This window comes from Pristiophorus japonicus, chromosome 15 (genome assembly GCF_044704955.1).
Source record: "Pristiophorus japonicus isolate sPriJap1 chromosome 15, sPriJap1.hap1, whole genome shotgun sequence".
Lineage (NCBI taxonomy): Eukaryota > Metazoa > Chordata > Chondrichthyes > Pristiophoridae > Pristiophorus > Pristiophorus japonicus.
Window position 1 is genome coordinate 40,287,011 of NC_091991.1, and position 25,113 is coordinate 40,312,123.

A 25,113-nucleotide genomic window follows, 5' to 3' on the forward strand; every position below is an offset into this window, starting at 1 on the left:
GCTGCCCAGCCCTTCTGCTATGTTCCTCCCATTCCCACTTATCAGCTTCAAACGCAGAGCAAGTAAAGGGAAGCATATTTGTGAGAAACTAAATTGCAAAGAAATAATTAAATTAAAAATCTTTGGGAAGTATTCCCATTTTTCCTCCTTGATTAAAAAGCAGCAAAACTTGTGTGGAACGGACGCAGGCAGGTTGTGGCAGACATTTGTTTCCCTCCAGCTGATGAAAGCCCTACAATGAAGGTTTGGGGGAGTTTCCCCAGCGGGATGGGATACCTCTAAATGTCTGACATGCATTCTGGCGTCAGATCTTAGCATAATTGAACCTGAGGTTTAATGGAAATCCGATGATAAATGGTAATAGTTTAATTAGCCACAGTCTATTGTTCCACCTCCAGGATTTCTCAAAATCACTTAGTCCTTGTCTAATTGCATCTGGTCAGGACACAGAAGGATAAATTCTCCGGTCTCGCACTCCCTACTGGGGAGTTGTATTTGAAGGGCACGTGAGTGACAGAGCTACTCCCACGTAGTGCTGATTCTCTGACCAAATCCCATTGTGTGCAGTTGCCTGTTAGCATCTCCGCATTGCTGAATTTACTCTCTCGTTTCTTTTGTCAACAGATTTTCAATTTCAATTATAAAATTGCATTCACCGAAACTGGGGAAAGTGTTTGATAATTATGGTCCGCTTAAAAAATGTCACAAGAGCTGTAAGTCAACATGTTCGATTTGGATTCTGTCGTGGTAAACAAGATACAAATGCCATTTTACCATTTTAATCCACTATATAAAACCAGCTGTTCACACAAGCACAGGTTCAGCACTATTATGCCCAAGGGGGAAGGGAGCATGAATAAAATAGTTTATTTTAACTTTTCCTGTACAATGGCTTTTAAGAGGATTAAACAATTATAACTGTACTAAGAGCATAATTTCCCAAGATGTTACTTAGCATTTAACAACATATGTATTGAAAAGTTCGGTTAAAGGCTTGGACCGTGGATCACAGGCAATTAACATTACTCATGCCAAAGTGCAGGCAAAAGAAAGTGCATATACATGCTAGATTAAAAAAAAATGGACTACATACATCACGTTCATGGATTTATATGAGCAATGCTAACACTAAGGTGCTGAAATTGGTGGAAATTGCACCCACAGCCGCCGAGGTTCCGCTGGAAATGTTTTTTTGACCGATCCCTCTGGAACCGCCCATCTGCCATCCACGTTCCGCCCGGCGGGAGATTGGTCACGGAGGTTCCGCCGTGTCACGTCCTGCTGCCCGGAGGCTGGAAATCCGGCATTTTCCTCAAGGATGATGGACTCAGATTGACCTGCCACCCACCAGAAGGACCGCTGGCAAAAAGCGGGTGTGAGCTGGCTGTAAGTCGGGCGGCTGGGAGAATGGCTCAGATTGCTGCATCGCTGCACATCGCGGGTATCGTGCAGATGCTGCAGCATTATCAGTGGCACTGTTAGAAAAAACTTTGTTGGATGTTGTTATATTTTATTGATAATGCGTTTCTTTAAGTGGTATCTGCCAAAAGCAAATAAATGTGTGCAAGCTTATGGTAACCTTTTTGTTTTAATCTTCATTTAAAACTGCAATGGCCAAGGTCAAATAATGATCAATAACAGAAAAGTATGCAGCATGTCACATTTTGGAAAGCCAAGCTCATTGATTAATTTTGTGACACAGTCCTTGTAAAAGTTCTCAGAGCAGAACTAGAAATAACATAGAAGGTCAGAAGCACACACTTAGAATGATCTATTGTAACCCTGAGACAGCTGCAGACTCTCACAGCATTTGTATGTGAAGGAAAGTGAAACATGTTACAGCTATTTGACTTTTGGGGCAGCGCGAATACAGAGGAATCTGAGGAAGGACTATGGTCAACAGAACACAGCAAGAGACAAGCGCTGCGGTGACTCAGTGGCCTACCATTGAGGTTTCAATGAAGAGATTGTCACTGTCGCCTTGTTAAGTATTATTTATTTGTATTGCAAGGCAACTACTTAATAAAATCTGTTCTGCTTAATTACAAAATACTTGTACCCAGCATGCTTTGTGGTGGTCACGGACATAAGTCTATTCTGAGAGATGTAATAAATCTGACAGATCGAATAAACCTCACAGCACATAAAGAGTAATGTGATGGACCTTAACCCGCACAGAAAGAGTTCAGATATGTTACTCCATATGACTCCGTTGAAGGGAAGGTGTGGTCGAGGAAGCGGCAATGAGTAGCGAAAGACGGTAAAGGCTCAATGGAAATGCCCTCCAAGAGTTTTGAGACCATTTCATGCGGGACATATTTAGGGACATACTGTGACTGCGCAGATGGTATGGGATTATGTCAGGGGGACTAAAGGCAGATAAATTCCCTGGACCTGATGACTTGCATCCTAGGGTCTTAAGAGAAGTAGCGGCAGGGATTGTGGATGCATTGGTTGTAATTTACCAAAATTCCCTGGATTCTGGGGAGGTCTCAGCAGATTGGTAAATTGCAAATGTTACGCCCCTATGTAAAAAAAGGAGGCAGACAAAAAGCAGGAAACTATAAACCAGTTAGCCTAACATCTGTGGTTGGGAAAATGTTGGAGTCCATTATTAAAGAAGCAGTAGCAGGACATTTGGAAAAGCAAAATTTGGTCAGGCAGAGTCAGCATGCATTTATAAAGGGGAAGTCATGTTTGACAAATTTGCTAGATTTCTTTGAGGATGTAATGAACAAGGAGGATAAAGGGGAACCAGTGAATGTGGTGTTTTTGGACTTCCAGAAGGCATTTGACAAGGTGCCACATAAAAGGTTACTGCACAAGATAAAAGTTCACGGGGTTGGGGATAATATATTACCGTGGATAGAGGATTGGCTAATTTACAGAGAACAGAGAGTTGGGATAAATGGTTCATTCTCTGGTTGGCAACCAGTAACTAGTGGGGTGCCGCAGGGATCAGTGCTGGGACCCCAACTGTTTACAATCTATATTAACGACTTGGAAGAAGGGACTGAGTGTAAAGTAGCCAAGTTTGCTGACGATACAAAGATGGGAGGAAAAACAACATGTGAGGAGGACACAAAAAATCTGTAAAAGGACATAGACAGGCTAAGTGAGTGGGCAAAAATTTGGCAGATGGAGTATAATGTTGGAAAGTGTGAGTTCATGCACTTTGGCAGAAAAAAATCAAAGAGCAAGTTATTATTTAAATGGAGAAAGATTGCAAAGTGCTGCAGTACAGCAGGACCTGGGAGTACTTGTGCATGAAACACAAAAGGATAGTATGCAGATACAGCAAGTGATCAGGAAGGCCAATGGTATCTTGGCCTTTATTGCAAAGGGGATGGAGTATAAAAGCAGGGAAGTCTTACTACAGCTATATAAGGTATTGGTGAGGCCTCACCTGGAATACTGCGTGCAGTTTTGGTTTCCATATTTACGAAAGGATATACTTGCTTTGAAGGCAGTTCTGAGAAGGTTGAGTAGGTTGATTCTGGGGATGAGGGGGTTGACTTATGAGGAAAGGTTAAATAGGTTGTGCCTCTACTCATTGGATGATCTTATCGAGACCTATAAGATTATGAGGGGCCTTGACAGGATGGATGCAGAGAGGATGTTTCCACTGATGGGAGAGACTCGAACTAGAGGGCACGATATTAAAATAAGGGGCCGCCCATTTAAAACAGAGATGAGAAGAAATTTCTTCTGTCAGAGGGTTGTGAATCTGTGGAATTCGCTGCCTCAGAGAGCTGTGGAAGCTGGGACATTGAATAAATTTAAGACAGAAATAGATGGTTTCTTAATCGATAAGGGGATAAAGGCTTATAGAGAGCGGGCAAGGAAGTGGAACTGAGTCCATGATCAGATCAGCCATGATCTTATTGAATGGCGGAGCAGGCTCGAGGGGCTGTATGGCCTAATCCTGTTCCTATTTCTTATGTTCTTATGTTCTTATGTTATAAGCGAAAGTTAGAGGATGTAAAGATATGGCACATCATTGCAACTGATACTCAGAAGAGCATTTATATCAGATATGGAAGACGGGAAAATACATTTAATGGACTGCAATGTAACTGATTAACATGTCATCTCATGGGTGGCACTACGCCATGTTTGGCCTCAGAAAAAGTGGGTTTAAGGTCTGCCCTGCATGTAGTTCGTGAGTTTCATTGAATGGCAGCCTTCCTGCATTGGTCACCCTTCGTTGTCGTGTCGCAATGGCCTGATGACAGGATGCATTATACAGTACAGTCATATGTGGACGGCAAGATATTCATGATAAACAGATTACCTGAGGGACAGATGTGTGTTTCTCACAAGGCACCACATATGCCGTCAAAATGAGACACTGACCAGGAGAAGGTGAACAATGTGACACTGACCATGAGAGGGGGAATAATGAGACATGGACCAGGAGAGGGTGAACAATGTGACACTGACCAGAAGAGGGTGAACAATGTGACACTGACCAGGAGAGGGGGAACAATGTGACACTGACCAGGAGAGGGGGAACAACGTGACACGGACCAGGAGAGGGGGAACAATGTGACACGGACCAGGAGAGGGGGAACAATGTGACACTAACCAGGAGAGGGCGAACAATGTGACACGGACCAGGAGAGGGGGAACAATGTGACACAGACCAGGAGAGGGGGAACAATGTGACACTGACCAGGAGAGGGGGAACAATGTGACACTGACCAGGAGAGGGGGAACAATGTGACACTGACCAGGAGAGGGGGAACAATGTGACACTGACCAGGAGAGGGGGAACAATGTGACACAGACCAGGAGAGGGGGAACAATGTGACACTGACCAGGAGAGGGGGAACAATGTGACACTGACCAGGAGAGGGGGAACAATGTGACACTGACCAGGAGAGGGGGAACAATGTGACACTGACCAGGAGAGGGTGAACAATGAGACACTGACCAGGAGAGGGGGAACAATGTGACACTGACCAGGAGAGGGGGAACAATGTGACACTGACCAGGAGAGGGGGAACAATGTGACACAGACCAGGAGAGGGGGAACAATGTGACGCTGACCAGGAAAGGGTGAACAATGTGACATGGACCAGGAGAGGGTGAACAATGTGACACTGACCAGGAGAGGGGGAACAATGTGACACTGACCAGGAGAGGGGGAACAATGTGACACTGACCAAGAGAGGGGGAACAATGAGACACTGACCAGGAGAGGGGGAACAACGTGACACTGACCAGGAGAGGGGGAACAATGTGACACTGACCAGGAGAGGGGGAACAATGTGACACTGACCAAGAGAGGGGGAACAATGAGACACTGACCAGGAGAGGGGGAACAACGTGACACTGACCAGGAGAGGGGGAACAATGTGACACTGACCAGGAGAGGGGGAACAATGTGACACTGACCAGGAGAAGGGGAACAATGAGACACTGACCAGGAGAGGGGGAACAATGAGACACTGACTAGGAGAGGGGGAACAATGTGACACTGACCAGGAGAGGGGGAACAATGTGAGTGTATTTACAAGCGCAAAGTTACAAAGGTTACATAACATTGTAACATTTAGGAATGTTTCCACCACCAATACCCACTCCTCTACCCGCCACCACCTCTCTTTCCCCTCCCTTGAATCGAGGCCCATACTCCTCTTCTTCACCACGGCGTGCCGCTCCCCCGACCCTCACTGCCTCTGCTTGATGAGGTTGTGCAGGAGGGCAGCCGGATCTCTGCAGATGTGTGCGTCTTGGCGAGAAGGTAGGGGGCGTGAATGAAGGCGCCGGAATCTCCTGCTCCTCCGGATCTGTCTGCCTTGAGGGTGTGGGCTCGGGGGCTTGCACAACGTGCCCAGAAGCCATCGCTTGCCTCATCGCCTCAACAGACTCGGTTGTGTGCTCCAACACACTAATGTGCCGGTCCATCCTGTCATCATGGTGCTAAGTGAAGGTTGCGAAGCTGGCAGTTATCCCAGCCATGGTCTGGAGCACATCGCAACCTATGTCCACGCTCGTCCTGGATAGCTGGACCATCTCCTGAATAGAAACATAGAAACATAGAAAATAGGTGCAGGAGCAGGCCATTCAGCCCTTCTAGCCTGCACCGCCATTCAACGAGTTCATGGCTGAACATGAAACTTCAGTACCCACTTCCTGCTTTCACGCCATACCCCTTGATCCCCCGAGTACTAAGGACTTCATCTAACTCCCTTTTGAATATATTTAGTGAATTAGCCTCAACTACTTCCTGTGGTAGAGAATTCCACAGGTTCACCACTCTCTGGGTGAAGAAGTTTCTCCTTATCTCGGTCCTAAATGGCTTACCCCTTATCCTTAGACTGTGACCCCTGGTTCTGGACTTCCCCAACATTGGGAACATTCTTCCTGCATCCAACCTGTCCAAACCCGTCAGAATTTTAAACGTTTCTATGAGGTCCCCTCTCACTCTTCTGAACTCCAGTGAATACAAGCCCAGTTGATTCAGTCTTTCTTGATAGGTCAGTTCCACCATCCCGGGAATCAGTCTGGTGAATCTTCGCTGCACTCCCTCAACAGCAAGTATGTCCTTCCTCAAGTTAGGAGACCAAAACTGTACACAATACTCCAGGTGTGGCCTCACCAAGGCCCTGTACAACTGTAGCAACACCTCCCTGCCCCTGTACTCAAATCCCCTCGCTATGAAGGCCAACATGCCATTTGCTTTCTTAACCGCCTGCTGTACCTGCATGCCAACCTTCAATGACTGATGTAACATGACACCCAGGTCTCGTTGCACCTTCCCTTTTCCTAATCTGTCACCATTCAGATAATAGTCTGTCTCTCTGTTTTTACCACCAAAGTGGATAACCTCACATTTATCCACATTATACTTCATCTGCCACGCATTTGCCCACTCACCTAACCTATCCAAGTCACTCTGTAGCCTCATAGCATCCTCCTCGCAGCTCACACTGCCACCCAACTTAGTGTCATCCGCAAATTTGGAGATACTACATTTAATCCCTTCGTCTAAATCATTATTGTATAATGTAAACAGCTGGGGCCCCAGCACAGAACCCTGCGGTACCCCACTAGTCACTGCCTGCCATTCCGAAAAGTACCCATTTACTCCTACTCTTTGCTTCCTGTCTGACAACCAGTTCTCAATCCACGTCAGCACACTACCCCCAATCCCATGTGCTTTAACTTTGCACATTAATCTCCTGTGTGGGACCTTGTCGAAAGCCTTCTGAAAGTCCAAATATACCACATCAACTGGTACTCCTTTGTCCACTTTATTGGAAACATCCTCAAAAAATTCCAGAAGATTTGTCAAGCATGATCTCCCTTTTACAAATCCATGCTGACTTGGACCTATCATGTCACCATTTTCCAAATGCGCTGCTATGACATCCTTAATAATTGATTCCATCATTTTACCCACTACTGAGGTCAGGCTGACCGGTCTATAATTCCCTGCTTTCTCTCTCCCTCCTTTTTTAAAAAGTGGGGTTACATTGGCTACCCTCCACTCGATAGGAACTGATCCAGAGTCAATGGAATGTTGGAAAATGACTGTCAATGCATCCGCTATTTCCAAGGCCACCTCCTTAAGTACTCTGGGATGCAGTCCATCAGGCCCTGGGGATTTATCGGCCTTCAATCCCATCAATTTCCCCAACACAATTTCCCGACTAATAAAGATTCCTCCTCTTTAATAGACCCTCTGACCAATTTTATATCCGGAAGGTTGTTTGTGTCCTCCTTAGTGAATACTGAACCAAAGTACTTGTTCAATTGGTCTGCCATTTCTTTGTTCCCCGTTATGACTTCCCCTGATTCTGACTGCAGGGGACCTACGTTTGTTTTTACTAACCTCTTTCTCTTTACATACCTATAGAAACTTTTGCAATCCGCCTTAATGTTCCCTGCAAGCTTCTTCTCGTACTCCATTTTCCCTGCCCTAATCAAACCCTTTGTCCTCCTCTGCTGAGTTCTAAATTTCTCCCAGTCCTCAGGTTCGCTGTTATTTCTGGCCAATTTGTATGCCACTTCCTTGGCTTTAATACTATCCCTGATTTCCCTAGATAGCCACGGTTGAGCCACCTTCCCTTTTTTATTTTTACGCCAGACAGGAATGTACAATTGTTGTAATTCATCCATGCGTTCTCTAAATGTCTGCCATTGCCCATCCACAGTCAACCCCTTAATAGTAGCGAGCCGTCCTGCACCCTCAGCTGATTGCTCGGTCCTGGTGGGTTCAGGTGCCGTGGTTGCCTTCGGGCCACGGCCTCTGCACTTGGAAGCATTTGCTCGTGTGGAGTCCGTTTCAAACCCCATGAACTCGGAACCTGACCCCGAAGTTCTCTGGACAGTTGGCACACATGGCAGGAGGCTGATGTCATTTTTTTCCAGCTCCTCGAGCTCAAGGGGTTCAATCATGAGTCCTCCTCCCTCCTCTCTCTCGTCTTCTTCATGGCTCTGGGTGGCGGAGTTGGGAGCGGTGGATATGGGTGATCTGGGGGGGGGGGGGTGGGGGAAGGAGCCGCTGTCTGGGGCTGGGGACAACATCTGGGAGACGTTGGGATCTGATGGCTCCTTTGAATGTCTGAGGAGGATGGTGTGCATTGACCCATGATGTCTGACTCATCATCTGCAGAGGACAGCATTGCAGTCCGTGGGAGGGGTGGGGGGTCAAGCTGACATGTGAGCCGTGCCATCTCACATTGTGCCAGCAAGGAGTTCCATCTCTTAAATGGGCACATCAATAATGGCCAACAAATTGTACGTAAAACCGCGATTGCCTCACCATTGCATGACCTTTCATGCCATGAGCATTGCTCACACCGGAGATTAGTATAACCTTACCATGCTGTAGCACCGGATCTGCATCACCCTTTGTGGTTGCATGGCCGTGGTCACCCACCAATATCAACACAAGCTCCTCAAGGCTGCTCAATTCTATCAGCTTTGCTGGGCCCCCTCGCCTGGCACTCAGGCTTGCTGTCTTGGATGTATTTTCCTTCTGCACAAAGAAACGTTGCAGCCTTTAGCCCCTTTGCTGTCCGCCCCCCCCCCCCCACCCCACACCCCCCCACACACACACATCTGGTGGAGAACCTTTTTGGAGTTGGACAGGACGGGTGCACTAAATTTGTACTCACTCTTGTTGTCGCCACAAAATCGTTCCAACGTTGCCTGCATTGGTCCCCATCCCACACAATGTTGCCTGTTGAGGACACAGCCTCATCAATCTCCCTCCAAATGTGTCTATTGGGGTGGTGGAGGCTTTCCATGATCATCCTGAGTGAGGTCTTTATACCTGCGCTCCACCAATTCCTCTTCATTAAACCAGGGAGCTCTGGGCCTGGTTTTGACAGTCTTTATTGAAGCTTTTTTCACACACATCCTCAATGATTAAAGGAATGGCTGCTGAAGACTTTGTGGCTCTCAATTTACAACACTCTACCCTCTCCAACTCGCAGGTGCAAGAGAGTGCTGTGCCTTTAAACGCATGCGCAGATGTCCCATGAGCCTCAAACACGACCAAACTGACATCAGGTGGGTGAAAGGACTACAACAGAAAAAAACAAATCTCGCGCATGCATGTTGCAGGGCCTCCGAAGTTCTCCGATTCGAGAGGACCACACCTGCTGCTCCACTGATGCCGCTGCCCGCTCGCGCCCGCCGACTCCCGCTGCCGCCCACACAATCTCACCGAAACTGGCTCCCGATGAGGCCCGGCGGCAGCGGGCGCCAAAAAGGTAGGTGCCACTCGGGAAACGTGGAAAAATGCGTGGCCCTTTCCGGTCATCAATTTCGGGGCCAGGCAGGTTCTTTCATAATGTTAGTTATAATCCTGCTTGTGTTCAGTAGGGTCTAGAAACTATGGGGATGACTTTCCACAGGGGTTTTCCCAATCCACATGAAGTCCACAGAACTTTAGTGGAAGAACAATGGAAACCCTCTATAGGGTCCAGGAATATTCTGAAGCTGGGCCCACTTTGGCCTGAGCTCCAAGAGGTTATCAATCACGAGTGTTTCGAGGCCTCATCTGAGCATGAGTAGCCTTCCACTGCCCATGCTAAGGGTTAACACATGGCCCAAGGCTCCCCAGCCCACTGTTGCTGCTGCTCCGCTTCCTCCAATCAGAGTAGAGCGGCCAATATTGAGCACTGTGCAGTTGAAAGTTTTGAAGCAGAATAAAGAAGAAATATTATGATTTCCAAGGCAAAAACATCTGAGAAAATCCAACCAGTTCAATTGCAAACCGAGTCCAATGATCTGATTAATTGCAGGTGAGTGCCTCTTTAAAAAGTACTTGCAATTATCATTTCATTCTTGTTCCACTGCTAGTACTGGGTGGGTCCAGCGCTGTGTGCTACTTTCACTTTTTCCACTGAAAATAGCTTTGTGGTCCGATTGACGTAATAGGCCTCTAATTTAAATACTTTAATGAGGCTCAAGCCTGCTTTGTGGAAACCCCAAGCAAAATGGCAGCAGGCGGGAATGGGAGCACTAAATATGGCACAGCGATTCCTGGGCCCAAACAATTCAAATCAACCCTATGGTCTCTGTTTCAATCACTAACTTTGGTCTTGCACTCCACAGCTTAAACAACCTTTTCCATAAAAAAGTTTGTCCTGCTGTCTGTCCTAAATCTCTTACAGTTAATCTTATATCTATGTCCCTTTGATCTAGACCGCTCAGCCATTGGAAACAGTCGATCTCTATCTACCCTGTCTTATTCCTTTATCATTTTAAATGCCTCGATCAAATTATCCTGTAATCTTCCCTGTTCTAATAAAAAAACAGTCCCTGTTTTTTCAAAAGGCAGCTGGACAGTAAACTGTGCAGACGGAATCAGATGTAAAACATCCCGGGGCCTGTTTCCTCCAATGTTCCTGGCCCCTGCATCTCATGTCGCACCCGCACAACCAGTGCTGATAAGCTGAAAGTCAACCTTCTTGCTGCAAAATAGGATGTTATATATGCCACTTTTAATAACTATGGATAAAAGGAGACTTCTATTGTGCTCAATGAAGCCTGTGTAGGCGCCATCTAAACGACAGAGGTTTTCCAGCAAAGATGGTTAATGGAGAAACCAGCAACTACCTACTGAAAAAGGATAACTCAAATCCTGTGCAGCAACGCAGTATGCTTGCTGGTAAGCTAGGACATGCCACTTATGCAACAGAAGGAGCAGTGTGATTTAAATGTGTAAAATAAAGTCTCCTATAAGAGGTCTGATTGTGTCTAGCATTATGCAAGGGGCTGATCTGCAGCACGGCTTGTGTCTGTGCTGAGTGATAACCTGTTCGAGTTTTTTATGGAGGTTTTCAAGGATTATCTATCGACGAGGGAGGCTTAAATAATATGCATCCGATCAGAAAGCCTTATAAAGGGAAAATACTATAGAGCTGATATTGTAGAGCTGAATATGACTCATGAGGCATCAGCAACTGTACCAACTTGCATGATCCTCAGCTGTCATCCTTATCCCGCAAGTCTGCATAACTCAATTAGACAATTTAATACATCACCTTCCTTCAGCTGTGATTTGGAATTCTTATCTTGGCCCGTGAAATTAGAAAGTCAAACGGGTAGAAATTGGACCTTGATGCACCTGTAAAATTGGCACTGCAAGGTCAAATTTCTAGCTCTTCCTATATCCAGAATGAAATACTCTGGACCTCTGGTGCATAATTCATAGGCCGAGGGGACTTCTTCTATAAATATACACAGAAGACTCTTGCTCAAATTCTTACTTCATGTGTTTAATGTATGTCTCCATGCTTGAACCTCACTGATGTGAATAGGTTGGAAAAGTAAAATAGTTGTCTTGCAAGGCCAACAAAAATAGTTATCTGTTGAAAAGCAAGGTTATTCATCATTTTGTATTCACCGAACCAAACATTTGGTTATGATGTGAAGAAAAGCTGCACCCTGACCTGAAAGTGTGTCAGCTTGGAAGAATGTAGGAACAACAAACATTCTCATACCTGATCAAGCCCTTCCTGCCAAAACTTCTTCCCTTTCAATGTTTAGTATGAAGGCTGTGCTGTCTTCAGTGGTCTTTGTGCGGTTCTTTTTAAGAACTTCAATATCCCGTTTAGATATATTAAAGAAATAAAAACTTGCATTCATATGGCGCCTTTCACGACCACCAGACATCTCAACGCGCTTTACAGCCAATGAAGTACTTTTGGAATGTAGTCACTGTTGTAATGTGGGAAACACAGCAGCCAATTTGCGCTCAAGCAAGTTCCCATAAACAGCAATGTGATAATGACCAGATAATCTGTTTTTTTGTTATGTTGATTGAGGGATAAGTATTTGCCAGGACACCGGGGATAACTCCCTTGCTCTTCTTCAAAATAGTGCCATGGGATCTTTTACGTCCACTTGTTCTTTAACCTCCAGGATGGGGGAGAGGGGCCGGGAGGGAATCAAATTCTTAACAATGGGAAACCAGACCCCAGACCACCATGAATGCGTCTACTACCGGTTTAACCCGGGACATTTTGGGGACAGACGAGTAACCTGCTCAGTAGCGGCGGGTTGGTAATTATAATACTACAATGAGGCTGCCTGCCTCAGATTTTATCACCTATTTGGATTTAAGGCTGCGGGCTAGTTTTCGCAGGGAGGTGGGTGCAGCCGGCTGCAGCAGGTAAGTGCTTTTCCAGCATTGCTTATGGGCCAGGAGGAGCAGGAGTGCCTCCCCGCAGTGATCGGCCGGCCCCCTCCTGCAATTGTTCTTTCCCCTTGCGATCTGAGCCCCCCCCACCCACAATCTCTCTCCACCCGTCCCCCTCCTCCCGTGATCAAAGCCCCCCACCCAGGGTCAGAGCCCACTCCACATCGACCCCCGATCCTTTCTATTGCCAGGAATCGTCCCCAGTGATACACGGCTGCTGCCTTGTAGCACAGGAACTCCCGCCCGACAGCCAGCCAGCCTTCAATCTGTCAGGCAGAGTAAAAGTATTCAAATACGGTCCAGCCATCAAATTTCGCAGGAGCTCCGCATTTTCTGTATTTCTGGGTTTCCCGACCGCTGAGGGATGCCCCGTTCCCTCCCTGCCTCGCTGTAAATATCGGGGCCATTAGTTTAGATTTTCCGCTTTGCTGGGCAGACTTTGCATGGAGAATACTTAGTTCACTGGTGCAGTGAAGAGGGAAAATGGGCAGACATTACTGGGCCTGCACCTGGATTAGACACAGTTTACTGTCCTTACCTGGTCTGGCCTATATGTGACTCCAGACCCACAGCATTGTAGTTGACTCTTAACTGCCCTCTGAAATGGCCTAGCGAGCCACCCAGTTGTAACAAACTGCAATGAGAAACAATAATAAGAATAAAACCAGACGGACCACCTGGCATCGACCTCGGCACTGGCTTCGGGCATGACAATGGCACACCCAGCCCAGTCGACCCTGCAAAGTCCTCCTCACTAACATTTGGGGACTTGTGCCAAAATTGGGAGAGCTGTCCACAGACTATTCAAGCAACAGCCTGATATAATCATACTCACTGAATCATACCTTTCAGTTAATAACCCAGACTCCTCCATCACCATCCCATGGTATGTCCTGTCCCACCAGCAGGACAGACCCACCAGGGATGGTGGCGCAGTGGTATACGATCGGGAAGAAGTGGCCCTCAACATTGACTCTGGACACCGTGGCTTCAGGTCAAACATGGGCAAGGAAACCTCCTGCTAATTACCAACAACCTCCCTCCCTCAGCTGATGAATCAGTACTCCTTCATGTTGAATACCACTGAGGGTAGCAAGGGCAGAGAATGTACTCTGGGTGGGGGACTTCAATGTTCATCACCAAGAGTGGCTCAGTAGCATCACTACTGACCGAGATGGCTGAGTCCTGGAGACATAGCTGCCAGACTGGGCCTGCGGCAGGTGGTGAGAGAACCAACATGAGGGAAAAACCTATTTGACCTTGTCCTCACCAATCTACCTGTCACAGATGCCTCTGTCCATGACAGAATTGGTAGCAGTGACCACTGCACAGTCCCTGTGGAGATGAAGCCCCGTCTTCACACAGAGGATACCCTCCATCGTGCTGTGCTACAAGGCATCGTGGCTCTACCAGCTTGCTAAATGGGATAGATTCAGAACAGATCTCGCAGCTCAAAACTGGACATCCATGATGAGCTGTGGCCACCAGCAGCAACAGAATTGCATTGCACCACAATCTGTAACCTCATGGCCCGGCATATCCCTCACTCCACATTAACATCAAGCCAGGTTCAATGAGGAGTGCAGAAGAGCATGCCAGGAGCAGCACCAGGCATACCTAAAAATGAGGTGCCAACCTTGGGAAGCTGCAACACAGGACTACATGCATGCTAAACAGCGGAAGCAGCATGCTATAGACTGAACTAAGCAATCCCACAATCAACGGATCAGATCAAAGTTCGGCAGTCTTGTCACATCCAGTCATGAATGGTGGTGGACAATTAGAGCCTCCTCCTTTGGTTAGTTTTATGAATATACCCATCCTCAATGATGGCGGAGCCCAGCACGTGGGTGCACAAGACAAGGCTGAAGCGCTTGCAACCTTCTTCAGCCAGAAGTGTCGAGAGGATGATCCATATTGGCCTCCTCCTGAGGTCCCCATCATCACAGAAGCCAGTCTTCAGCCAATTCGATTCACTCCACCTGATATCAAGAAACAGCTGAGCGCACTGGATACAGCACAGGCTATGGGCCCCAACAACAACCCGGCTGTCATGCTGAAGGCTTGTGCTCTCGAACTAGCAGCATCTCTAACCAAGCTGTTCCAGTACAGTTACAACATCGGCATCTTCCCAACCATGTGGAAAACTGACCAGGAATGTCCTGCCCACAAAAAGCAGGACAAATCCAATCCGACCAATTACCGACCCATCAGTCTACTTTCAATCATCAGCAAAGTGATGGAAGGTGATGGAAGGTGTCATCGACAGTGCTATCAAGCGGCACTTGCCAATAACCTGCTCGCTGATGCTCAGTTTGGGTTCTGCCAGGGCCACGGCTCCAGACCTCATTAAAGCCTTGGTCGAAAAGAGCTGAATTCCAGAGGTGAGGTGAGAGGGACTGCCCTTGACATCAAGGCAGCATTTGACCGACTGTGGCATCAAGGAGCTGCAGTAAAACTGAAGTCCATGGGAATCAGGCAGAGAATTCTCCACTGTCTGGAGTCATACCTACCACAAAGGGAAATGGTTGTGGTGGTTGGAGGTCAATCATCTCAGCCCCAGGACATTGCTGCAGGAGTTCCTCAGGGCAGTGTCCAAGACCCAACCATCTTTAGCTGCTTCAAAAATGACCTTCCCCTATCATAAGGTCTGAAGTGGGGATGTTTGCTGATGATTGCACAGTGTTCAGTGCCATTCGCAACTTCTCAGAAAATGAAGCAGTCCATACAACAAGACCTGGATAACATTCAGGCTTGGGCTGATAAGTGGCAAGTAACATTCGCGCCACACAAGTGCCAGGCAATGACTATCTATAACAAGCGAGCATCTAATCACTGCCTCTTGACATTCAACGGCATTACCATTGCCGAATCTCCCACCATCAACATCCAGGGGGGTCACCATTGACCAGAAACTTAACCGGACCAGCCACATAAATACTATGGAAACAAGAGCAGGTCAGAGGCTGGATATTCTGTGGTGATTCTCACATCCTGACTCCCCAAAGCCTTTTTACTATCTACAAGGCACAAGTCAGGAGTATGATAGAATACTCTCCGCTTGCCTGGATGAGTACAGCTCCAACAACACTCAACAAGCTCGACACCATCCAGGACAAAGCAGCCCACTTGATTGGCACCCCATCCACCACCTTCAACATTCACTCCCTCCAGCACCGGCGCACCGTGGCTGCAGTGTGTACCATCAACAAGATGCACTGCAGCAACTCGCCAAGGATTCTTCGACAGCACCTCCCAAACCCACGACTTCTACCACCTAGAACGATGAGGGTAGTACGTGCATAGGAACACCATCACCTGCACATTCCCCTCCAAGTTATACACTATCCTGACTTGGAAATATATCGCGGTTCCTTCATCGTCCTTGGGTCAAAATCCTGGAACTCCCTCCCTAACAGCACTGTGGGAGTACCACAAGGACTGCAGCGGTTCAAGGCAGCTCACCAGCACCTTCTCGAGGGCTATTAGGGATGAGCAACAAATACTGGCCTTGCCAGCTATACCCACATCCTGGAACGAATAAAAAAACAAGACCGAGTGTTATGCTAATAGTGAGGTGGTGGTGTGTGTCGGTGGAGGTATTCCTGTTCTCCCAGTTTACTTTCCCCCTTGGTCAACTGTTGGAGGTGCGTTTGAAGAAAACTGGCACCAGTTTTCGACAGTCAATGCCAATGCCAAGCCAAAGAACAAGATATTAGGAGGGGTATAGAGGTGCGTTTTAAATTGGGTCTTAAATTAGGAGAACGAGATGGAGAGACAGCAAGGTTTACAGAGGGAATTCCAGAGCTCTCCCAGGCTGGGTTGGAATGGACCAGACGAGCAGTTATAATGGAGATGCTCTATTCCCTGCCGCTTTCCCATTTTAGCTCCACTTTTTGGGGGCAGATGAAGCTCCTACTGGACTCAGTGGGAGCCTCATGTATAAATACTAATCAGGGTCCTATCACATCAACAGGAACACATTGGCATTTTAACTGAGGCAGCCATAGCTTTCCTACCAGGCTGAAGCGATCTGCAGCTGGTCTGCACACAGAAGTGGCCCTCCAAGATAAGTGTAAAACTTTCCATGGTTGGGCCAGGATGAGCGACAGTGCTCCTCATAGCCACACAAGGAAAGTTGTGTCCTCCCCGCCATGGTCCCTGCCCCTTCCCTGCAGCAAAACTGGCGTCAGCCAGCTTCCTTGCTACTTAACTGCGTGCTGGCAAATCTTCCCTTAGTGCTGGTTGGTGGCCTAACGGCATCCCAAAATTCTGCTCCTGCCCATTGGCCAGCTGCTTCTCGGCAGATGAGTGACATGTAGATGAGGAATGAAAGTAACTGGACCTGAAATTTCTGACAACGGGCCCGGTCCCCGCCCAGCCGAAACCCACTCAGGGTTAAAACCCATCCCCAAATATCTCTATAGGTGAAAAATGAGCCAACATGTCCTTGCTTCATGTATTCATCACATATCTATGTTTAAAGTTAGCCTTTAAGCGCAGTAGGAATCTTGTCCAGTTGAAAGATTAAAATGCATTCCAGTCGAGGAACTTAGATGCGAAAGATAAGGCCAATGTTTTTTGTTTTACTTCTGAGCACATTTTATACTAAAAATTTAATTGGATGCTAAATTTGAGGATATTGTTTGTATTTTCTTTCTGTAGTCAAACATAAACTAACAACTTTATCTTGAAATGTCAGGCATCATTATTAACAGCCAGAATCAATGGCAAGAGACCAACAAAGTACTTTGTAATCAGAGAAGCAACACCCAGATAAAAGAACCCTGGGTAATTGCTTAAACAGCTGAAAAATAGAACTGTAACAGTGCCAAGTCTGATATTTAATACAAACAATATGCTGCTCAACTGTGCTCTCAGATTTAAGTCCATCAGTGTTATCTACATTAGTGTGTATTCAAAAACTGAAAAAATGTTTTAGAATTGCAGTTATATAAAGTTTGTACTTCAGGACTTGGTCAACTGCAAAGCGAGGCTTCCCATCATTTTTCTGCCAAAGCTGCAAAAATTTTCCTGGCTTGACTTCAGGAAAGAACAGCTATGGCTGCAGGATGGAAAGTTAAATGGACTTGCCTGGATACGATAAAATACAAACAGTGCTTTGATATATGTTAAAGCCTTAGCAGGGCTGACAGGCTCAGCCTCGTCTTTAACAACAGGTTGATGTTTTATTTTGGTTGAAAAAGTTTTGCATTTTAGCTTTGAGTTGGTGACAAATTTTGCATAAAGTAAAAATTTCCGTCATTGTAATTAAAAGCAATCTGATAGATTTGTGCGTAACTTATTCGATACAACACCGCTTTCTTTACAGCAGCTTTAGAAAAAAACAATGGAGAAGAGCCAAAGTTATTCAGTTTCAAGTAACAGTCTTCACATAGGAATCTCTTTGAACACATGGGGCACCATTTTTGCCTCCCCAACCCTTATTTAAAATGGTTTGTCCGTCACCCTTTCGAGCTCCTTCACACTTCAGACCAATCTATTGCTGATAGCAAGGGCTGCAACATGTTCCTTGATATCTGTCAATAGGTTACTAATCTGTAACTGCCCAGTAGAAGTGCACAGGAATTGCCCAGAGTGTCTTGCATACTGATACTCCTTCCCTGTGGGGAAAATCCTGAGCACGGCTCAGTGCCACCCTTTGAGGACACGACTAAGATTTGGAATTTGCGTGGGCTACAAGCTACAGTTTATCCATTTGTGATACATCATTCAGGAGCTTACAGCCTGAGTCTCCAATTTTGGGTGTTTGGCATTGTGTCAGACCAGTTGCTCTTGGGCTATTCTTTACATTTGACTTACCCCATAAGTAGGCATTTTTAGCATCTGATTTCTGACAGAAGGTGTTATGTTCAGAATAACTCCACAAGACTGTGTGCTGTAAGTTCAAACTGCTGTGACCTTGGTCTCTTTTATCAAACACCAGAATGAAGAATCAGCATGGCAGACAATCTTTTATACTTGCTTGCACGAGGTGTGCAGGTGACCCTTGGGTCTCCAACAGGTGCTCCCCCTGTTGGCAAGTCTTACACTATTATAAAGTTTACATACATAACATCACTTTCCCCTCAAAGAAAAAGTCTTAGATACAAGTTATTTACAAGTTGAGGCGATCAGGGGTTCTTCGTTCCCGAGTTGATCGTTTGAGTTGAAGTTCTGGCATGGGTGAGTTTGTCGGATCATTGCTGCACTGCAGCGTGGCTGGTCTGATCAGACTGTCGGGCATGGTGGGTTCATCCTCATGGTTGACAGCGAGGTCGATTGCTGGTTGGGTGTGTGTAGGTGGATCAATGATGGTAATGTCCTCTTCAAACTGTTCTTGGTTGTCACTGAATTGCAGTTTGGTCTGATCCAAATCCTTTCTGCACATTTGTCCATTCAGAAGTTTGACAACAAACACTCTATTCCCTTCCTTGGCTAAAACAGTGCCAGCAACCCATTTGGGACCATGACCGTAATTAAGAACAAACATAGGGTCATTGACCTCAATGTCACGCGATACAACCGCACGATCATGGTACATGTTATGCCGGTGATGCCGGGTTTCTACATGATCATTGAGATCCGGGTGGACTAAGGAGAGCCTGGTTTTGAGTGCACTCTTCATTAACAATTCTGCCGGGGGAATCCCGGTAAGCGAGTGGGGTCGCGTCCGGTAGCTGAGCAGAACCTGAGATAACCAGATCTGCAGGGAACCGTCCGTCACACGTTTCAAGTTCTGCTTGATGGTTTGGACTGCCAGTTCTGCTTGACCATTGGATGCGGGCTTAAGTGGTGCAGACCTGACATGCTTGATGCCATTGCGGGTCATGAACTCGTTGAATTCCGAGCTGGTGAAGCATGGTCCATTGTCAGTAACAAGGACGTCGGGCAAACCATGAGTGGTGAACATGGCCCAGAGGCTTTCAATGGTGGCAGTGGACGTACACGATGACGTTATTACACATTCAATCCACTTAGAGTAAGCGTCCACTGCTATTAGAAACATCTTTCCTAGAAAGGGGCCAGTGAAATCTACGTGGACCCTGAACCACAGCTCGGAGGGCCATGACCAAAGACTCAGTGGGGCCTCCCTTGGTGCATTGCTCAACTATGAGCAAGTGTTACATTGGTGCACGCATGACACCAAATCCGAGTCAATGCCGGGCCACCAAACGTGCGTCTTGGCCATAGCCTTCATCATGACTATGCCTGGGTGGGTACTGTGTAGGTCGCGTATAAACGTTTCCCTGCCTTTTTTTGGCAAAATCACGCAATTCCCCCACAGGAGACAATCCGATTCGATGGACATTTCATCCTTGCGTCGATAAAGGGCTTCATTTCGTCTTGCATTTCCCCGGGAACAGTCGACCAGCTCCCATTAAGGACGCAGTTTTTTACTAGTGATAGCACAGGGTCCTGGCTAGTCCAGGTCCTGATCTGGCAAGCCGTGACGGGCAGTCGGGAGTGGGAGTTCGGGGAGTCGGAGAGGCCTATAAAAGGCGTGAGCGGGAGTTCGAGCAGCAGCAGTCAGGAGCGGGAGTTCAGGGAGCCCAAGAGGCCTATAAAAGGCCCGAGCGGGAGTTCGAGCAGCGGCAGTCGGGAGCCAGCTGGTGCAGTGGCAGAAGGTAAACAAAGAAGAGAAAGAAATCAAAAGGTGACTGTCATGTATTCAATTATCATTGTAACCCATGTATAAGCTGACCTAAGTTGTACACCTTGAGAACATTGACCACAAGGGGCGAACTTGTGGGAGACACTTCAAACCTGGACTTTCAGATAAAAAAGGGAAAGCTCCACCCACCTTCATCACTTGAGGTCTTGGAAATAAAGGTAACTGGTCGCAGAGTTACCTTCTCTCAAGTATGGGCCTCGTGTGCATTTATGCTGTACAGTAAGGATGTATCATTGGCAACAAGAAACTGGGATTTAAACCAAATGAGCATGGCCAGTAGCAGCACAGAAGAAAGGTACTGTGTTGGTGATGATTGGGACGACTTTATTGGGAGACTACAGCAAAGTTTTGTCACTAAGGAATAGTTGGGAGAGGATTCGGCCTTTAAACGCAGGGCTCATCTCCTGACGGTTTGTGGATCCAGAATGTACTCCCTGATGAAGGACCTTCTAGCGCCAGAGAAGCCGGCGGACAAGACGTTCGAAGAGCTCAGTAAGCTGATTGGGGAACACCTTAAAATGACGAGCAGCAAGCACATGGCGAGACACCGGTTTTACATGCACCGGCGGCGAGAAGGGCAAAGCGTTCCAGACTTCGTGGCAGATCTCCGGCGACTGGCAAGCCTATGTAAGTTTCCAGATGCATGCAGAGCGGAGATGCTGCAAGACTTTTTTATTGAGGGCATCGGGCAGGCTGGGGTTTTCAGGAAACTGAGTCCAAAGACTTGACCTTGGAAGCGGTGGCTATGATAGCTCAGACATTTATCTCAGGGAAGGAAGAGACCAGAATAATGTATGACAAAAATCTTGGCTCAAATGCAGCAAACGACCAGGGAGTCAACATTGTTAATGCGGCACACAGTTCTCTAGGCAGACAAGGGCAATCTGACATGCCCCAGCATGCAGTCGAACCCAAAGGGGGAATTCAACAGAGACAATGGCTAGCTGAACGGTGATTCATGCCATCGCAATGGACAATGCAGCCAGTAATGGGGCCATCAACACTTGTTAATGGTGCGCTTAAGGACAGTTACAGAGACAGTCAGAGACGATCGACTGGTAATGGACCTTTTGTTTCCAACAACGGGGCCTCCAGCTCATGCTGGAGGTGTGGAGGCAAATACCCAGCCAGAGCTTGCAGGTATCAGCAATATACCTGCAGAAACTGCAACGTCAGCGGTCACTTGGCACGTATGTGCAGGAAGCCTGCAGCCAGGTTGATGTACGAGGAGGACGGGCCCGATGTAAGCCCTACGAGGCCAAATGAATACTGGGGGAAATAGCTGGGAGCTGAAGTTCAGCGAGTTCAGCGAGTTCATGTGGAGCACATATACAGTTCATATACCAGGACGCCACTGATAATGATGAAAGTGTTCCTCAATGGCATCCTAGTATTCATGGAGCTAGACACGGGGGCCAGCCAGTCCCAAATGAGCATCAAACAGTTCAAAAGGTTGTGCGCGTCCAAGGCCAGGAGGCCAAAATTATTGTCGATTGAAGCACATATACAAAGGAGATCATTCCGGTGCTAGGCAGCGCCACGGTAGTCGTGAACCACAAAGAATCGGAGAACAGATTGCCACTCTGGGTTGTCCAGGGGGATGGTTCAGCACTACTGGGGAGGAATTGGCTTGCTGTCATGAACTGGAAATGGGGCGATGTCAATGCAATTTCTTCTGTGGAGCGAGTATCATGCTCACAGATCCTGGACAAATTTGACTCATTATTTCAACCCGGCATTGGCACTTTCATGGGGGCCAAGGTAGTGATTCACTTAAAACCAGACGCCAGGCCAGTACACCACAAGGCCAGAGCGGTTCCGTACATGATGCGAGAAAAGATAGAATGCGAATTGGACCGCCTGCTGAGGGAAGGCATTATTTCGGCAGTCGAATTCAGTGACTGGGCGAGCCCGATCGTGCCAGTGCTCAAGGCAGATGGGTCGGTCCGGATATGTGGCGATTACAAGGCCACCATCAATTCGGTATCACTCCAAAACCAGTACCCACTACCAAGAGTGGAGGACCTCTTTGCGACGCTATCCGGTGGCAAACTTTAAAAAAAATTGGACCTGACCTCAGCTTACATGACTCAGGAGCTGGCGAGTGAGTCGAAGAAGCTGACCACCATCACGACACACAAGGGGTTGTTTGAGTATAACAGATGTCCATTCGGGATTCGTTCGGCCGCTGCGATCTTTCAGCGAAATATGGAAAGCCTCCTCAAGTCGATTCCAAGGACGGTGGTTTTTCAAGACGACATCTTCATCACGGGTCGCGATACTGAAGAACACCTCCACAACCTGGAAGAGGTGCTATGCAGACTGGACCGGGTAGGGCTGTGACTGAAAAAGGCGAAGTGCGTCTTCTTAGCTCCAGAGGTAGAATTCCTGGGGATGAGGGTAGCAGCAGACGGGATCAGCCCTACTGCGTCCAAAACGGAAGTGATCCAGAGAGCACCCAGACCATGTAACACGACGGAGTTGCGTTTGTTCCTGGGGCTCCTGAACTATTTTGGTAACTTTCTTCCCAAATTGAGCGCGCTGTTAGAACTGCTACACGTGCTCCTACGCAAAGGTCGCGATTGGGTCTGGGGGGACAGCCAGGAAAGGGCTTTTGATAGAGCACGCAATTTGTTATGCTCCAACAAGCTGTTAACGTTATATGACCCGTGTAAGAAACTTGTTTTAACGTACAATGCATCGTCCTATGGGGTTGGGTGTGTGTTGCAGCATGTGAATGCCAATGGTCAGTTACAGCCGGTAGCTTATGCCTCCAGAAGTCTGTCCCAGGCAGAAAGGGGCTACGGGATGGTAGAAAAGGAAGCGCTTGCATGTGTCTATGCAGTAAAAAAAAAATGCACCAGTACCTATTTGACAGGAAATTTGAGATGGAGACCGATCACAAACCCCTAACGTCCCTTTTGGCCAACAACAGGGCCATAAATGCGAATGCATCGGCCCGCATACAGAGGTGGACACACACGTTAGCCGCCTATGACTACACAATTGGGCACAGACCGGGCACTGAAAATTGCGCCGATGCACTCAGCAGGCTCCCACTAGCCACCACTGAGGGGGCAACTGAGCATGATGCTGAGATGGTCATGGCTGTTGAAGCTTTCGAAAGTGAAGGCTCACCTGTGACAGCCCGTCAGATTAAAGTCTGGACAAATAAAGACCTGCTATTGTCTTTAGTTAAGAAATGTGTCCTGAATGGGCAGCCACATACGGGGCATGCCCTGAGAAACGTGAGCGTTTCATGGGCGCAAGGATGAACTCTTGATTCAGGCCGATTGCCTACTGTGGGGAAACCGAGTCATCATGCCCCAGATGGGCAGAGAGGTGTTTATCAGAGAACTTCAGAATGAACACCCGGGCATTGTCATGATGAAGGCAATTGCCAGGTCACACGTTTGGTGGCCAGGGATAGAGGCAGACCTGGAACTTTGTGTGCGCAGGTGGAACACGTGTGCTCAGCTGGGCAATGCACCCAGGGAAGCCCCCTTTAGCCACTGGTCCTGGCCCGCCAAGCCATGGTCACACATCCATGTGGACTACGCAGGTCCTTTCATGGAAAAAATGTTTTTGGTTGTAGTAGACGCCTACTCCAAATGGATTGAGTGTGACATTCTCAATTCAAGCACATCCTCTGCCATGGTAGAAAGTCAACGGGCAATGTCCGCCGCCCATGGTAACATAAGAACATAAGAATTAGGAACAGGAGTAGGCCATCTAGCCCCTCGAGCCTGCTCCGCCATTCAATAAGATCATGGCTGATCTGGCTGTGGACTCAGCTCCACTTACCCGCCCGCTCCCCGTAACCCTTAATTCCCTTATTGGTTAAAAATCTATCTATCTGTGATTTGAATACATTCAATGAGCTAGCCTCTTCCTTGGGCAGAGAATTCCACAGATTCACAACCCTCTGGGAGAAGAAATTCCTTCTCAACTCGGTTTTAAATTGGCTCCCCCGTATTTTGAGGCTGTGCCCCCTAGTTCTAGTCTCCCCGACCAGTGGAAACAACCTCTCTGCCTCTATCTTGTCTATCCCTTTCATTATTTTAAATGTTTCTATAAGATCACCCCTCATCCTTCTGAACTCCAACGAGTAAAGACCCAGTCTACTCAATCTATCATCATAAGGTAACCCCCTCATCTCCGGAATCAGCCTCGTGAATCGTCTCTGTACCCCCTCCAAAGCCAGTATATCCTTCCTTAAGTAAGGTGACCAAAACTGCATGCAGTACTCCAGGTGCGGCCTTACCAATACCCTATACAGTTGCGGCAGAACCTCCCTGCTTTTGTACTCCATCCCTCTCGCAATGAAGGCCAACATTCCATTCGCCTTCCTGATTACCTGCTGCACCTGCAAACTAACTTTTTGGGATTCATGCACAAGGGACGGTCCAGGGTGTCCTTGGAGATGGAGCACGCGGTGTCCACCGGTACGCTCGCGGCCTTCCGCGAGAGGTGGGCACCGGAGGGACTGGAGTGCATCATCACGCCCGGCAACCAAATTTTAATTTGATTTTACGTTTTAAAGTTAATTTGTTTTAATTGCCGGTGCTTTTAGTGTCCCCTTCCCTTTTATAGGGGGCACTGGGGAAAAATTGTGATTTTAGTGCCCAAAAAAAAAACAAAAAAAAAGAAAAAACACAAAAAAAACAAAAAAGGGGGGAAAAAAAGGGCCTTGTAAATGTCTGGAGTGTCACCCAGGTCGGGTGGCACTCTTTAATGTTTTATGTTTTCGCAGGTAAACTCCAAAAAGAGT